Source organism: Choristoneura fumiferana, chromosome 2 (genome assembly GCF_025370935.1).
Source record: "Choristoneura fumiferana chromosome 2, NRCan_CFum_1, whole genome shotgun sequence".
NCBI classification, from domain to species: domain Eukaryota; kingdom Metazoa; phylum Arthropoda; class Insecta; order Lepidoptera; family Tortricidae; genus Choristoneura; species Choristoneura fumiferana.
This window is the reverse complement of record NC_133473.1, coordinates 22329379-22342889: the sequence shown is the minus strand read 5'-3', so window position 1 is coordinate 22342889 and position 13511 is coordinate 22329379. Positions and strand designations below refer to the sequence as shown.

The window sequence follows — 13511 nt, the reverse complement described above, 5'->3', positions numbered from 1 at the left end:
AATTTAACTACAAAACTAAATAGCGGCTTTGACAAGACATCTGTACTCCAAATTTCATTGATATACATCTTGACAGACAGACAGACGGACTTGACGAAACTATAAGGGTTCCGTTTTTACCCATTTTGGCTCCGGAACCCTAAAAAGACTTATGTGAAGACAAATTACGCTCGTTACCTACCTAAAACAATGACAAGAACATGCCAGTAGGAAATTCCCGCTACGAATTCATTCAGGAGACGAAGCAAGAAGAGCTGAGTGAGGCACATTTTAAGAATAAGGCAGAATGTTAAAGAGCTGAATATTACTAACTTAAAAATTAATAAACTTCAAATTGAAGCGAAGGTTACCTACTTGTATTTTCTGTTACTGAAAATAAATTCCACGCTATAATAGCAATAATAATAATATAAATTCTATTGTTATTTTAATCAATGAAAGATTAGCAGGTGCGGTTTGCGGTTAGTCCAAACATAGTTTGGCTGGTATCCAATAATATAGTGAATGGTTTAAAACCCGCGGTCAAAACAATATTTCTACACATTGACATACGAAAACTCACATTGTATTTAAATTGTTAGCAATAATTAGCGTTTCTGTTTTATGGCGTCCGGCCGAATCGTAACGTTCAAGGAACATAGTCGCCGGCAAGGAACTCCAATCTTTAGCAGTCCTGATAATAAACGAGCGAAATCGCTTTATGCGAGTTTTCTAGATGCTGACAACACAAGGATGAAGAATCCTACTTCCAGTCGCCCGCTCGTGCTTTTGTGAATTTTGTGCAAAAATAAAAATAATATTATTCTACCCATCGAAGTCTTGATGGCTAAAGGGCAATGTAATAACAGTATATATTATTCAAAGCACGTGTATATGTGAATTCAAAAGCAATCCAGTGAAAGACCTTTTTAAAAGGGCCAATTTCCATTTAAAATTACGTTTTCCAATACAGGCATATCCATTAGGTCTAAATATTAAGTGTGTGAAATGAAAGTAAAAGAAACCGACCAAGAGCATGTCGGATACGCCCAAGATAAGGTTCCGTAGCCATTACGAAAAAATCAAGTAATATTATGTGCGTTATAACACTTATAACACAATTAAAACACTTACTACAGTCTTAAAATCTATTACCAAAAAAAGAGCGTATCTTCACGGCACTTACGTCCTTTTGTTGAGAAGCGCATTTTTTCGGCAATAACTCAAAAACGGTATATCCGCTCATGTTGAAACCCATTTTCGTTGAAAGTATTTATTAAGCGTTACCTTTCCATATTTTTTGCATATTTTTTGGACAAACGGTTTACAAGATAGAGGGGGACACAATTTTTGCTAATTTGGGAGCGATTATTTCCGGAAATCTTCACTTAATCAAAAAAGTTTTTGAGAAACCTTACTATCTTTTAAAAGAGCTGTTGAACTATGTGCCACACGTTGATGGGAGATATTTTTTTTTTTTTTTTCAATTAATGTTACGTGTATGGAGTGCCCCCCCCTATAAATATTTATTTTTGTAATTTAACTACAAAACTAAATAGCGGCTTTGACAAGACATCTGTACTCCAAATTTCATTGATATACATCTTGACAGACAGACAGACGGACTTGACGAAACTATAAGGGTTCCGTTTTTTACCCATTTTGGCTCCGGAACCCTAAAAAGACTTATGTGAAGACAAATTATTACGCTCGTTACCTACCTAAAACAATGACAAGAACACGCCAGTAGGAAATTCCCGCTACGAATTCATTCAGGAGACGAAGCAAGAAGAGCTGAGTGAGGCACATTTTAAGAATAAGGCAGAATGTTAAAGAGCTGAATATTACTAACTTAAAAATTAATAAACTTCAAATTGAACCGAAGGTTACCCTACTTGTATTTTCTGTTACTGAAAATAAATTCCACGCTATAATAGCAATAATAATAATATAAATTCTATTGTTATTTTAATCAATGAAAGATTAGCAGGTGCGGTTTGCGGTTAGTCCAAACATAGTTTGGCTGGTATCCAATAATATAGTGAATGGTTTAAAACCCGCGGTCAAAACAATATTTCTACACATTGACATACGAAAAACTCACATTGTATTTAAATTGTTAGCAATAATTAGCGTTTCTGTTTATGGCGTCTATTGAGTCACCTGTACGAGTATGAGCATGTATGACACATGATGAGATGGTTAATAAAAATAAATATCAAGCACATGTGTACTTCAAAGTATTTAACTGTCTAAAATTACGTTATAAATACCTCTTCTCAGAATAAAGAGGATGACGTATAAGAACGCGACAGGACGAAGACGGCGGGAGTAAGCAGGAACGGGAAGGAAAAGGGTGATTACGTCATAATTATAGCTCACCTCCGTAATATTAAATTATTGATGATTATTCATTTGATTTAGAAGGATCAACAAAGTGCCGGTCAATACTTAGAGCACGTCGCCTTACATCTAAACAAATAAACGTTATGTCATATGTCGTAACATTTATATGTATTCTTTTTTTTTCAGCATTACAAATAAGGTATACAATGTTGACGAGTATTTTTATTGAAACAAGTTTTTATAAAAAATTAGTAACTATTACTTATGATACCGAAATAATGCAAGTGATCATATGTCCTTGGCAATTGTTACACATGTATTTGCTGACTTATTTTTCAAAAATGTTTTTCAATAAACACAAAGAGTGTATTACACAAAATACAGGTGGCCCAAAGAGCAGTGGAGAGGAAACTGGTGGGAAGAACGTCGAGGGACCGAAAAACAAACAAGTGGCTAAGGGAGCAAAGTGGTGTCACAGACGCCGTTCATTGAATAGCTACCCTGAAGTCGCAATGGGCGGGCCACGTCGCTCGAAAGCATGACTCGTGGTGCAGGAAAACCTTGGAGTGGAGACCCTGGGCCGCGACACGCCCGAGAGGACGTCCGCAGATGAGATGGAAAGATGACATCAAGAGAATAGCCGGGTCAAACTGGATGCAGGTAGCACAGAACAGAGAGAAGTGGAGAAAGCAGAAGGAGGCCTACCCAAAATGGTAGAAAATGGCCAAGAAGAAGAAGAGTTTTTCAATAAAAAGACACTTCAAGATCGCTTACCTCCTTTCTAATGAAGTATAATAGAGATAGATAATATATTTATTCCGAAAATATTCTTTAAAAACCTTGTTCTGCCAATCACAAACACAGCAAAAAAGAATTTTCCAAATAAGTCCAGACGTAGGTATTCGAGTTTTAAATTTACCACCACATTAACGCATTCATATATTTTTTTAATAACTACCAATCCACCCAGGCTTCGTACAACAGGAAAAAAGAATAGACCAATAAAGAAGCTCAATAATCACAAGGTATCTATCTACTAACACATTTTTCACCTATGTTTCCCCAAAATTACACCCATGCGAAGCCGGAGTGCGTCGCTAAAATTATATGCATTATACCTAAGAGTATATACAAACTTACTCGGCTGGGAAGAGCTGGAAGAAGCCGCACAAGATCGAGCCAAATGGAAAACTCTTCTACGAGCCCTATGTCCCTAGTGAGGGATAACAGGATCACATCATCATCATCATCATATACAAACTTTCCGTGTAAAACTATATAACAGACGGTGAAAACTGCTTTGAAATTCGTTGCGTAGTTTAAAAGATCTAATAGCGTGAGTACATAAAAACATATACAGGGGCATACTGTGGGAATCGAATTTATTTTATACTATGTAAAGATAAATAGATCCAACGCATTAAACTTGAAATCATATCCTGTCCTGTGTATTCCCATGTGACGTAAATGATATTAGTAGACTTAAATAAACGGGTTCCAGCCTAATTAATTGCCATTTAAATGTAACGCGAAGGGAATAATAACAACAACGACGCTGAATTTTCGTTAATTTGGTTCATTTTAATTATCGTCAACTAAACGATTTGAATATGGTACGCAAGCAAACTGTAGGCAAATGGGCGATTAGATTGAAATAAACATTACAGTAAAGGAAAATTGTTAAAACGGTATTGAAACTTTATTTTCACTTGATCGCAATTCTAGAGCTCAAGGCTAAGCCATTTGCAACGACGTTTTTCGATTAATTTGCTGCAAAAAGCAAATGAACGAGACATACGACTAATCTAAAAGATAATGGCACAGAACTACCAAAGGGGCATCTGGCAAAAATACTAGATACAAATCATTTGATTGCGGAGATTGTGGTTAAAAACTATATAATATCAACCGTAATTAGTACATAACACTTATGAAAACACAAGATAACTTCAACTTCAAAGTTCAATATCTCAAAAACGGCTAAATCAATTTTGATGAAACATATCTTAGAACCATCTTTAGAAAACCTGATTTCAAATAAAAAAAACCGCATTCAAATCGATCCACCCGTTTAAGAGCTACGGTGCCACAGACAGACACATAGCGGTCAAATTTATAACACCCCTCTTTTTGCGTCAGGGGTTAAAAAACGATAGCAAGACAGACGAAGAAGTAACGAAACCTTTTCTGGAATAAAATAGGAGTAAATTTACCAGTTCTATTCTTCTTATTAATAGTTATGTGGACGATATAGTAAAAATAACTGCGCATTCGTGCAATAAACACATCAAATGCAACCGAGATGAAATTTGGCAGTAGCACTGAAAACCAGCCGGCCGCGACGAGAAAAATGAAAGAAAAGAAGTATGCGCTTATTGGAGAATCTTTCTGAACTAGACTCCCCACGTCAATACGTCTTTTGCAATGAGGGCTATCGCGTATGAATTCGCCACTAGAGGCACTAGTGTAGCGTGAGGTCTCCGAAATGTCAATCTCATAGTTTTTGGGTGAGCTACGCGGGTTTATTTAAAATTAGAATAATTTTGTAAGTTTTTGCAATATCTGAAATTAATTATGGCAAATATGCGTTCCGGGGCAATGAATGTCTGTGTATTGAGGCAGTTTTGTCTTTCGGAAACCTTTGTCCTCCCTTTTTTCCGAACAAAACGGGGACTATGCAACACTGTGGCATGCTCGATATTTTTAGGGTACGGTTTTAAGGTGTATTAAATATGATTTTAATCTAAACTTTGTTTTCACGCCCGTAATAACCGACTTTGAAAGCCAAACTTAAAAACCTCACGCAACAGTGCGCCATCTAGTGAGACAAAAAACGATAGCCCTCATTAGTTACCAGTTACCACAAACAGTCTCATGTATCAGTAAAAAACTAGATTTCAAGGCTCACTAATCAGTGCGGGGATTCTGAATTAAAACAAAACTTTGAAGTATTCAAGTTATTCCGTGCCGTGCCCTGTTTTAGTATAAGAAGGATCTCCTTCCATGGGTGTCGTAAAAGGCCAAGGGACTTATGATGTCGCATTCTAGCAACGGTGGGACAGGTAAGGAAAATCTCTCATTCCATTTTCTCAATAATCGATATGATAGTTTAATACAGCATGCTGCAGCTCTGGTTACAGGGCTACGGCACATGCTGAGCTGAGTCCTTTTGGCATCACACTACAGCACAATATCTCTTATTTTCCTCTCTTCTCCTATTTATGTTTTAACTGTGTTTTTGTTGTGATGTTGTGTGTTTTTCTTGTCAATAAATGTTGTGAGTTTGAGTTTGAGTTTGTTTGAGTTAATAAGATTTTGGTAAAAAAAAAAACATTTTTAATACAAGCATTTTTTTGCTGACTGTACTATTTGTTAACTGTACTTGTTTTGTCACCCAAACTACATTTGCATACCAAATTTTAAGTCGATGTCATTAACCGTTTAAGAGTTCCGTCCTGTGGAGACCATCCTGGCCGGACTACCAGGATGTCACTACCACATTATTGCATTGTCACGCGATTTACATAAGTATACCAAATTTCAAGTCAATCCAACTACTGGAAGTTGGTCGAATTCAACTTGCAAGATTTGATTACAGACAGACAGACAGACAACGGGACAAGTGAAACTAAATAAAAGCTTGTAATAAATAAATAAAAAAATTGCCTTAAATTTCTGCGTAGGTGGACTTTCGTCCAAAGAGCGCAATTTTCCTAAATAAGTAGAGGTCGTTATATGGTTTCGTTTCAGCACTTTTAAGTCTTATTGGTAAAACAACTATATTATTATAAACTTAAATGAATACGACCACTAATGCTGTTTCTAATTCTGATATTTTTTTTGTAGTTGACGTTTTGCGTTTAGTTTACCTAACCTACCTACTTCAGCGGGTAACATTACAATCAAATAATAAATACTCATTATGTAAATTGAGTCATTATCATTCGCTATCAGAATGAAAAAGGCAGTTCAAATATCACAATTCAGTATTAGCGTTTTTCCTAGCGCTCAATGGATATAACCTTTCCTGCGTTAATGTGAAAACAACGCGTTTATATGCTAAATAAAAGCCCACTAACGATATCTGCACAATTAGGTGTAATTGCTTTAATCAGCACTGGCCTGTTATATCCAGTGCTAGAGTGTTCACGTTTACTGTTACACTAAACCCGTTCATGTTACATATTTCAGATTTCATACAGTCAGAAAGAGTATCGAATATGTCGTAAGAGTACATCTGCCCGTGGCGTGCCATAGCCTAAATTAAACGTAAATAAACGTATATTTACAAAAGTAATAAAGCTTTGGAAATCAAGAAACATTGAACTTCAATAGCTTTATCTCACAAGGTAAGATCCATGACTCAGAAACGCCAGCAGTGTTAGTGGGTCAATAAAATTCGAGCAAGCCGCTGTTATTTTCTTTTTTACTGAGACTACAACTTTGTTACTGTACAATAAAAATAAATTACAAATACACCTAATGATTACTTTTCCAAATGTGATGTTCATTATATACGACCTATGGTAATACTGACTGTACCTATGCAAATAACAACACAAAGAAATGGTGTTACCAGAAAAGTTGACAACGACCTTACAATGTCAAGGGAACTCCTATTACGCAATACGTTTTTTTTTTCTTATAATATTTTGTTCAACAGTCAAGCGAATATTAAACAACAAATCATCTTATCTTAATACCTGTATTAACCTGTTTTATTTCCAGTCGTTACCTTTATCACGAGTAAAACTAACAGTAACTCAGCTCTGTTCTAGATAAACTTAGCCTGCTTGTTATACGTGACTGCAAAACTGTAAAAACTGGTCACGTTCAAAGTTTGCTGCAATCAAAACACCGCGTTACGAGAACGCCGAACGGTCCCTCTGATTAATTAAAACTGTTAATTAGGACTTGACTTTTACTGAATCCAAAATTATAGTCTGTAATGAAAGCCGCAAATGTGGATGGAAAAGATGGTGCCACATTTGGAATGTTTCCAGAAGGATTATCACACGACGAGCTAGCCAAAAATAAGGATGAGTAGAAACAGGGAGGCAGGAATAAGATATGCAACAATCAACGAGACGATAGCCTTTAAAGGAATAACTGAAAAAATAAGGATGACATTATCGAATAGAGCTCGGCGTTGACGGAATGTAAAGAAGCGGTTAACGCTAAGAAAAAGAGCCCTTACCCAACTGGGACCATGGCAACTAGATTATCATACATACTATACGGAAGATCCTTAGAGTATCTATGGATATGCTTAGGCACCTACTAGTTAAAAATAATTGAAACAAGGTAAGATTCATTGGTACATTAGCCTTTAATCGCATTAAGCATTCGATTTGGGATTTGAATAGAAATTCCAGGATTTCGCAACAATCTCGTGATAATTTTCAAAAATTACAACAGGGTCTTCATTAGCATTCCAGTGCAAAATTATGTCTCTGAAGTTAGACCTTGAGTTTTAAAGATTGTTCCTATACAGTGAAAATATCAGTATAAAAATTAGCTTATCTGTTATTTCAAACATCCAGCTTTCGGCATACCAAATCTGATCCAAATCTGTCCAGCGGATTTATTTAGCCTAAAGGAGTAGTAAATACACACACACACACACACATACCTCTCTGTGTCTGTGTGTGTGAGAGAGACAATTTTCGCATTTATAATATTCGTAGGATTAATTTGACCTTCCTTTGTTTCTTTGTAACTTTGTTTTAACTGCACAGCTAAACGATGTGTGTTGTGATTTGTAGCAAGCATTGTCAATTGACACGCGTTCATTATTGACGCTCTTGTTTACACACTCCCGGTTGTAGAAATAACATTGGCAACAATTTAACGCCACCGCGAAAATTTACAAACATGATATCAGATCCAGTTGATCGAAATCAACTCACACTTTTGGAACTTTTTGGTGTTTTGTAAACCTAGTTATAAAGCTTTGTTTCTTCTGGTTGTGACAAAGTCACTCATTATTCTTTTGCTTGTCGCGTAGCACGTTATTTTTGAATACATTTTCTTTTCTTCAGTTTAAAGCTTGTTTTACCTAAAATTATACAATATCTATCAGGTTATGGGACCTACGCACGTTTTATAGCAAGTTTTAATCATTTCGCGGAAAAATATTATCTCTTGTAGTCCAAGATACGTCGTAAAAATGGCGTCGAACATTTCTTCAGTTTCTTCAATAGAAAAATTATCTGGCGTAAGTAATTATAATACCTGGAAATATATGATGAAGATGATACTGATTCATGAGGAATTGTGGACTATGTTGGAGAAAAAGAAGCGAAAAATGAAGATTCTAAAAAGGTTCAAAAAGCGCTTGCGAAGATTGCTTTGTCGGTTCAACCGGTAGCGTTCCCGCACATAAGAAACGCTACGACGGCGAGACAAGCATGGCAAAACCTAGAAAAGGCATACGAGGATAAGGGTCTATGTCGAAGATTAGCGTTACTTCGAACGCTATTCGCTACAAAATTATGCGAATGTGACAGCATGGATTCCTACATCAATAAAATCATGGAAACATCGCAATTGCTGAGTGATATTGGTTCAGCATTAGATGATGACTTTGTCGCTGTCATTATGTTGAGTGGATTGACAATTGAGTATGAACCGTTAATAATGGCGTTAGAAAACTCAAATGTGACGCTGTCAACTGAAACCGTAAAAGGAAAACTTCTGCAAGAAGACCAACGACGGAATAAATGTGACGGCGGGACCGCGCTTGCTGTGCGAAAACCGTTTAAGCCGAAGTGTTTTAAATGTAAGAAAACAGGACATTATTTTAAGGATTGCCCAGAAAAGTCCGGCACCAAAACACAAGGCGGTAAGCAACGTAGTCCGGGTTCGAGTTCTAGAGGTGTCAAGTCCCCGTCAAAGGCGTTGATAACAGCTCTGTCTGTGGGAATCAAGCGAGACGTCTGGTACATAGATAGCGGAGCAACAAGTCACATGTGCAATGATCGCTGTGAGATGTTTGATTTTAAAAAGGAGAAGCCTAAAGAAGTGAATATAGCCAACGGAGATGTCTTGATGACAGCTGGTCGTGGATCGGTGCAAGTTACGTTGAAAGATAATTGTGTAAGGACGATAAGTAATGTATATTTAGTTCCTGAATTGTCTGTAAACTTGTTATCTGTCAGCGCTATGGTAAAGAAAGGTTACGATGTTGTGTTTAGTTCTGATGGGTGCATTGTAAGTGACGGTGAGGAAATCCTAGCCTCCGCTACACTGAGAGATGGTGTTTATCAACTCGACGCCATAGAAGCAGGGTCTGCTTTGTGTAGTGTGGCAGCCTCGAAGGTTGCGTCCGTATCTTTATGTTTAGATACAGGTGACAGCGAGGCGCTGCGGCAGGAGGGTGTGGCTGCTGTTGAGCAGGCTGTACGTGCGCCGTCTACCGCTTCGCAGACTCAAGAACTTTGGCATCGTCGCCTAGGCCATTTGAACAGCAGGAGTATGGAGCTGTTGAAAAAAGGTATGGCAACTGGAATATCATATGATAGTAGTGACTTTCGTAATTGTATTTCTTGTATTGAGGGAAAACAAACTAGATTGCCTTTCCCAAAGAAATCTGAAAGTAGGGCCAGTGAACTTCTAGGCTTAGTGCATAGTGATCTATGTGGTCCGATGCCGTGTGCATCGTTTGGTGGATCAAAATATTTTTTGACATTTATTGATGATTTTTCTAGGAAGACGTTTGTATATTTTCTTAGATGTAAAGATGAAGTTTTTGATTATTTTAAAGAATTTAAAGCCTTGGTTGAAAACCAGACTGATAAAAAGATCAAAATACTTCGTAGTGACAATGGTGGTGAATATGTTAATTCAAATTTTCAGAACTTTCTGAAGACACATGGGATTCAACACCAGACTACGGTTCCATATTCAGCACAGCAGAACGGCGTCGCGGAGAGAGGAAACCGCACGGCCATGGAGAAAGCACGCTGCATGCTTCGAGATGCTGGTCTGAAGAAGGAGTTTTGGGCAGAAGCTGTTAATACAGCTGTCTACCTCAAGAACCGCTCGCCCACTAAAGCAGTGATGGGGTGTACTCCTGAGGAACGCTGGTCAGGTACACGGGCAAATGTTTCTCATTTACGTATTTTTGGTTGTCAAGCTTATGCTCTTCAGCAAAAACGGGATAAATTAGACCCGAAAGCTAAGAAGTACATATTTGTGGGATACTGTGATCAAACAAAAGGTTACAGATTGATGGATCCTGAATGTCCAACCAAATGTTTCAAAGCAAGAAACGTAACGTTTTTAGAAAATGATTTTTGGAACGGCGAAAATAAGGTTCCTGGTTTACATTGTACACATGAATTGACGTGTAACAATGTTGAACGTCGTGTTGAGAATTTTAATAATTTTGTCCAATTGGAAACATCTAATGTGAGCTCTGATACGTCTGAAGTTATTGAAATTCCTACAAACGCTCAGAGAATTAGTACAATCACAGTAGATGATTCTGTAAGCGAGAGTAGCGATACTCCAGATGATCCTGCCGATTTAACTTACTCCCCAGGTGATTCCACGTTAGAAAACTACTCTGGAATCTCGACTGACGAGTATGAGGAAGCTGCAGAGGAGTCCTGTTTAGTTCACAATTTGCGTAGTGAAGCAAAGGATCCTGAAACTGTGCAGGAGGCATTGACTGGTGCTGAGGCTAAGAACTGGAAAGCTGCGATGGAAGATGAGTATAAATCTTTCATAGACAATAAATGCTGGACCTTGACCGACAGAAGAAGCGAGCAAAGACCGGTAAAATGTAAGTGGATTTTCAAGAAAAACTCGGTCTTGACGGTGAAATACTGAGATATAAAGCTCGCTTAGTCGCAAAGGGATACACGCAAAAATATGGAGTAGATTACCAAGAGACGTTTTCCCCGGTAGTCAGGTACTCTACGATCCGTACATTATTGGCGCTAGCAGCGGAATTCGATATGGACATTGAACATTTAGATGTTAAAACAGCCTTTTTAAATGGAGACCTACGAGAAACCGTTTACATGGAACAGCCAGAAGGCTTTAAAATAAAAGGAAAAGAAGATAAAGTATATAAACTGAACAAGGCAGTATACGGTCTCAAACAGGCTTCAAAATCTTGGTATGAAAAGATAAATGGCGTATTAATTAATGTTCTGAAGTTTAAGCACGTACATTCTGAACCTTGTGTGTATGTGAAATCGAGTAACAATTCATTGATGATCATCGCCCTGTACGTAGATGATATAATTTTGTTCTCATCAGCTGGATGTCAAAAGTCGGAAATTAAAGAAAAACTCAATAGAGAGTTTGAAATAAAAGATTTAGGGCCAGCTAGTCATATCCTTGGCATGAGACTTCGGAGACAAGATGCGAAAATCAAGTTAGACCAATCTAATTACATCAAGAAGGTTCTTGACAGGTTTAATATGTCAGATTGCAAACCTGCTCGAACACCGATGGAAACTGGTATAAAACTTGTGAGGTCTACGCAAGGAAAATGTACTAATGACTATCGTGGCTTAATAGGCTGTTTGATGTACATTGCGGTATGTACGCGGCCTGACATCGCTCACGCTGTAAGCTCGCTGAGCCAGTTCAACGAGGCTTACGACGAGTCACACTGGAAGGCAGCAAAAGGATACTTCGTTACCTTAAAGGCACGATTGATTTTTGCTTAACTTTCCAAAAGACTGGGTTGACTATCAACGCATATGCGGATGCTGATTGGGCGGCGAACGAGACCGATCGTCGTTCTTACACGGGTTTTGTTTTTAAAATAGGAAGCTCTGTAGTCTCTTGGGAGAGCAGAAAACAGAAGACTGTTGCTCTTTCGAGCACTGAGGCGGAATACATGGCGCTGTCTGACACGTGTAAGGAGGCCCTGTTTCTACGGCAATTCTTATTTGAAGTGCTTGGTAAGCAATTTAAAATTTCTATTTATAATGATAGTCAATCTGCACAGAAGTTGTGTTCAAATGCAATGTTCCACAGCAGAACTAAACACATCGATGTACGACATCACTTTATACGAGAAATCGTAAATAAGGGTACAGTAGTCATAAGCTATCTGTCTACTGATCAGATGGTGGCTGACTTGTTAACTAAACCACTGACCAAAGATAAACATGACAAGTTTGCATGTCAATTGTTTATTACTTAGTTAATTGTTTTGTTTATTTGATAGTGGTTTGTAAAGTGTTTAGTTATTTATGTAAGTGGATTTGTTGATTTATAATATAGTTTTATAACTAGTTTAAGGGCCAGTGTTGGAACTTTTTGGTGTTTTGTAAACCTAGTTATAAAGCTTTGTTTCTTCTGGTTGTGACAAAGTCACTCATTATTCTTTTGCTTGTCGCGTAGCACGTTATTTTTGAATACATTTTCTTTTCTTCAGTTTAAAGCTTGTTTTACCTAAAATTATACAATATCTATCAGACTCAATATCGACAGGACGTTAAAGGCAAATTGATGAATGATACAGTTTATTCCCTCTATCGAGGCATGTGGAAACTTTAAGATATCGGTTACACGTTCATTCTAGCGTCAGTTGAGTGCATCCTTCTGGTCTGAATGACGACAGACCGTGTAACCTACCCAGACTGACAGACTAATGGTACAAACTGATAAAAATTAAAAGTTTTTAATAATATTCATCCGCGGCAGCGCTTGCCATCTCTAAAGTACCTATCCGAGACAATTGCTCCATTTCTCTTATGGATCTCTGATCAAGTGTCCCGCCCATCTCCATGGTGGACGACAGCAGACGAGATGGGAGGACGACCTAAAACTAACGGCTAGACACCACTGGAGAAGAGTAGCACGTGACAGAACCAAATGGAGAAGGTTGGAGGAGGCCTATGCCAACAGGCACGCTGAACACGAGACATTCTTTCCCCAATTTATCACCAAATTATGTACATTTATTATTATTATCTCATGCTTGTATTTCAGAATAAAGGGCTTACAATACAATACAATACAATACAAAGACTCTTTATTGTACACCAGACATAGTAAGCGATACAGAAAACAGATACACAGAAAAAAAATATTACAAGGTGAGCAATAGGCGGCCTTATCGCTTAAGAGCGATCTCTTCCAGGCAACCAGGCTTTATTATTATTAAATAATATTCATCAATCCGATGTCAATAAGGGTGTAACCGAAGTCTTACATTT

At 37.6% G+C, this 13511-nt stretch overlaps 1 protein-coding gene and 1 long non-coding RNA gene across 7 annotated transcripts in view; one reads left to right on the top strand and one right to left on the bottom strand.

The window, feature by feature from the left end:
* LOC141445347 (uncharacterized) overlaps positions 1-13426 on the top strand; it is an 84242-nt gene extending 70816 nt beyond the window's left edge. The window contains exon 2 of the long non-coding RNA XR_012453316.1: positions 13292-13426. This is a non-coding gene — a long non-coding RNA (uncharacterized lncRNA). The remainder of the gene's footprint in view (positions 1-13291) is intronic.
* The window catches only part of ATP8A (ATPase phospholipid transporting 8A1), a 160963-nt gene that overhangs the window by 45365 nt on the left and 102087 nt on the right, over positions 1-13511 (bottom strand). The gene's annotated exons all lie outside the window — the stretch shown is intronic.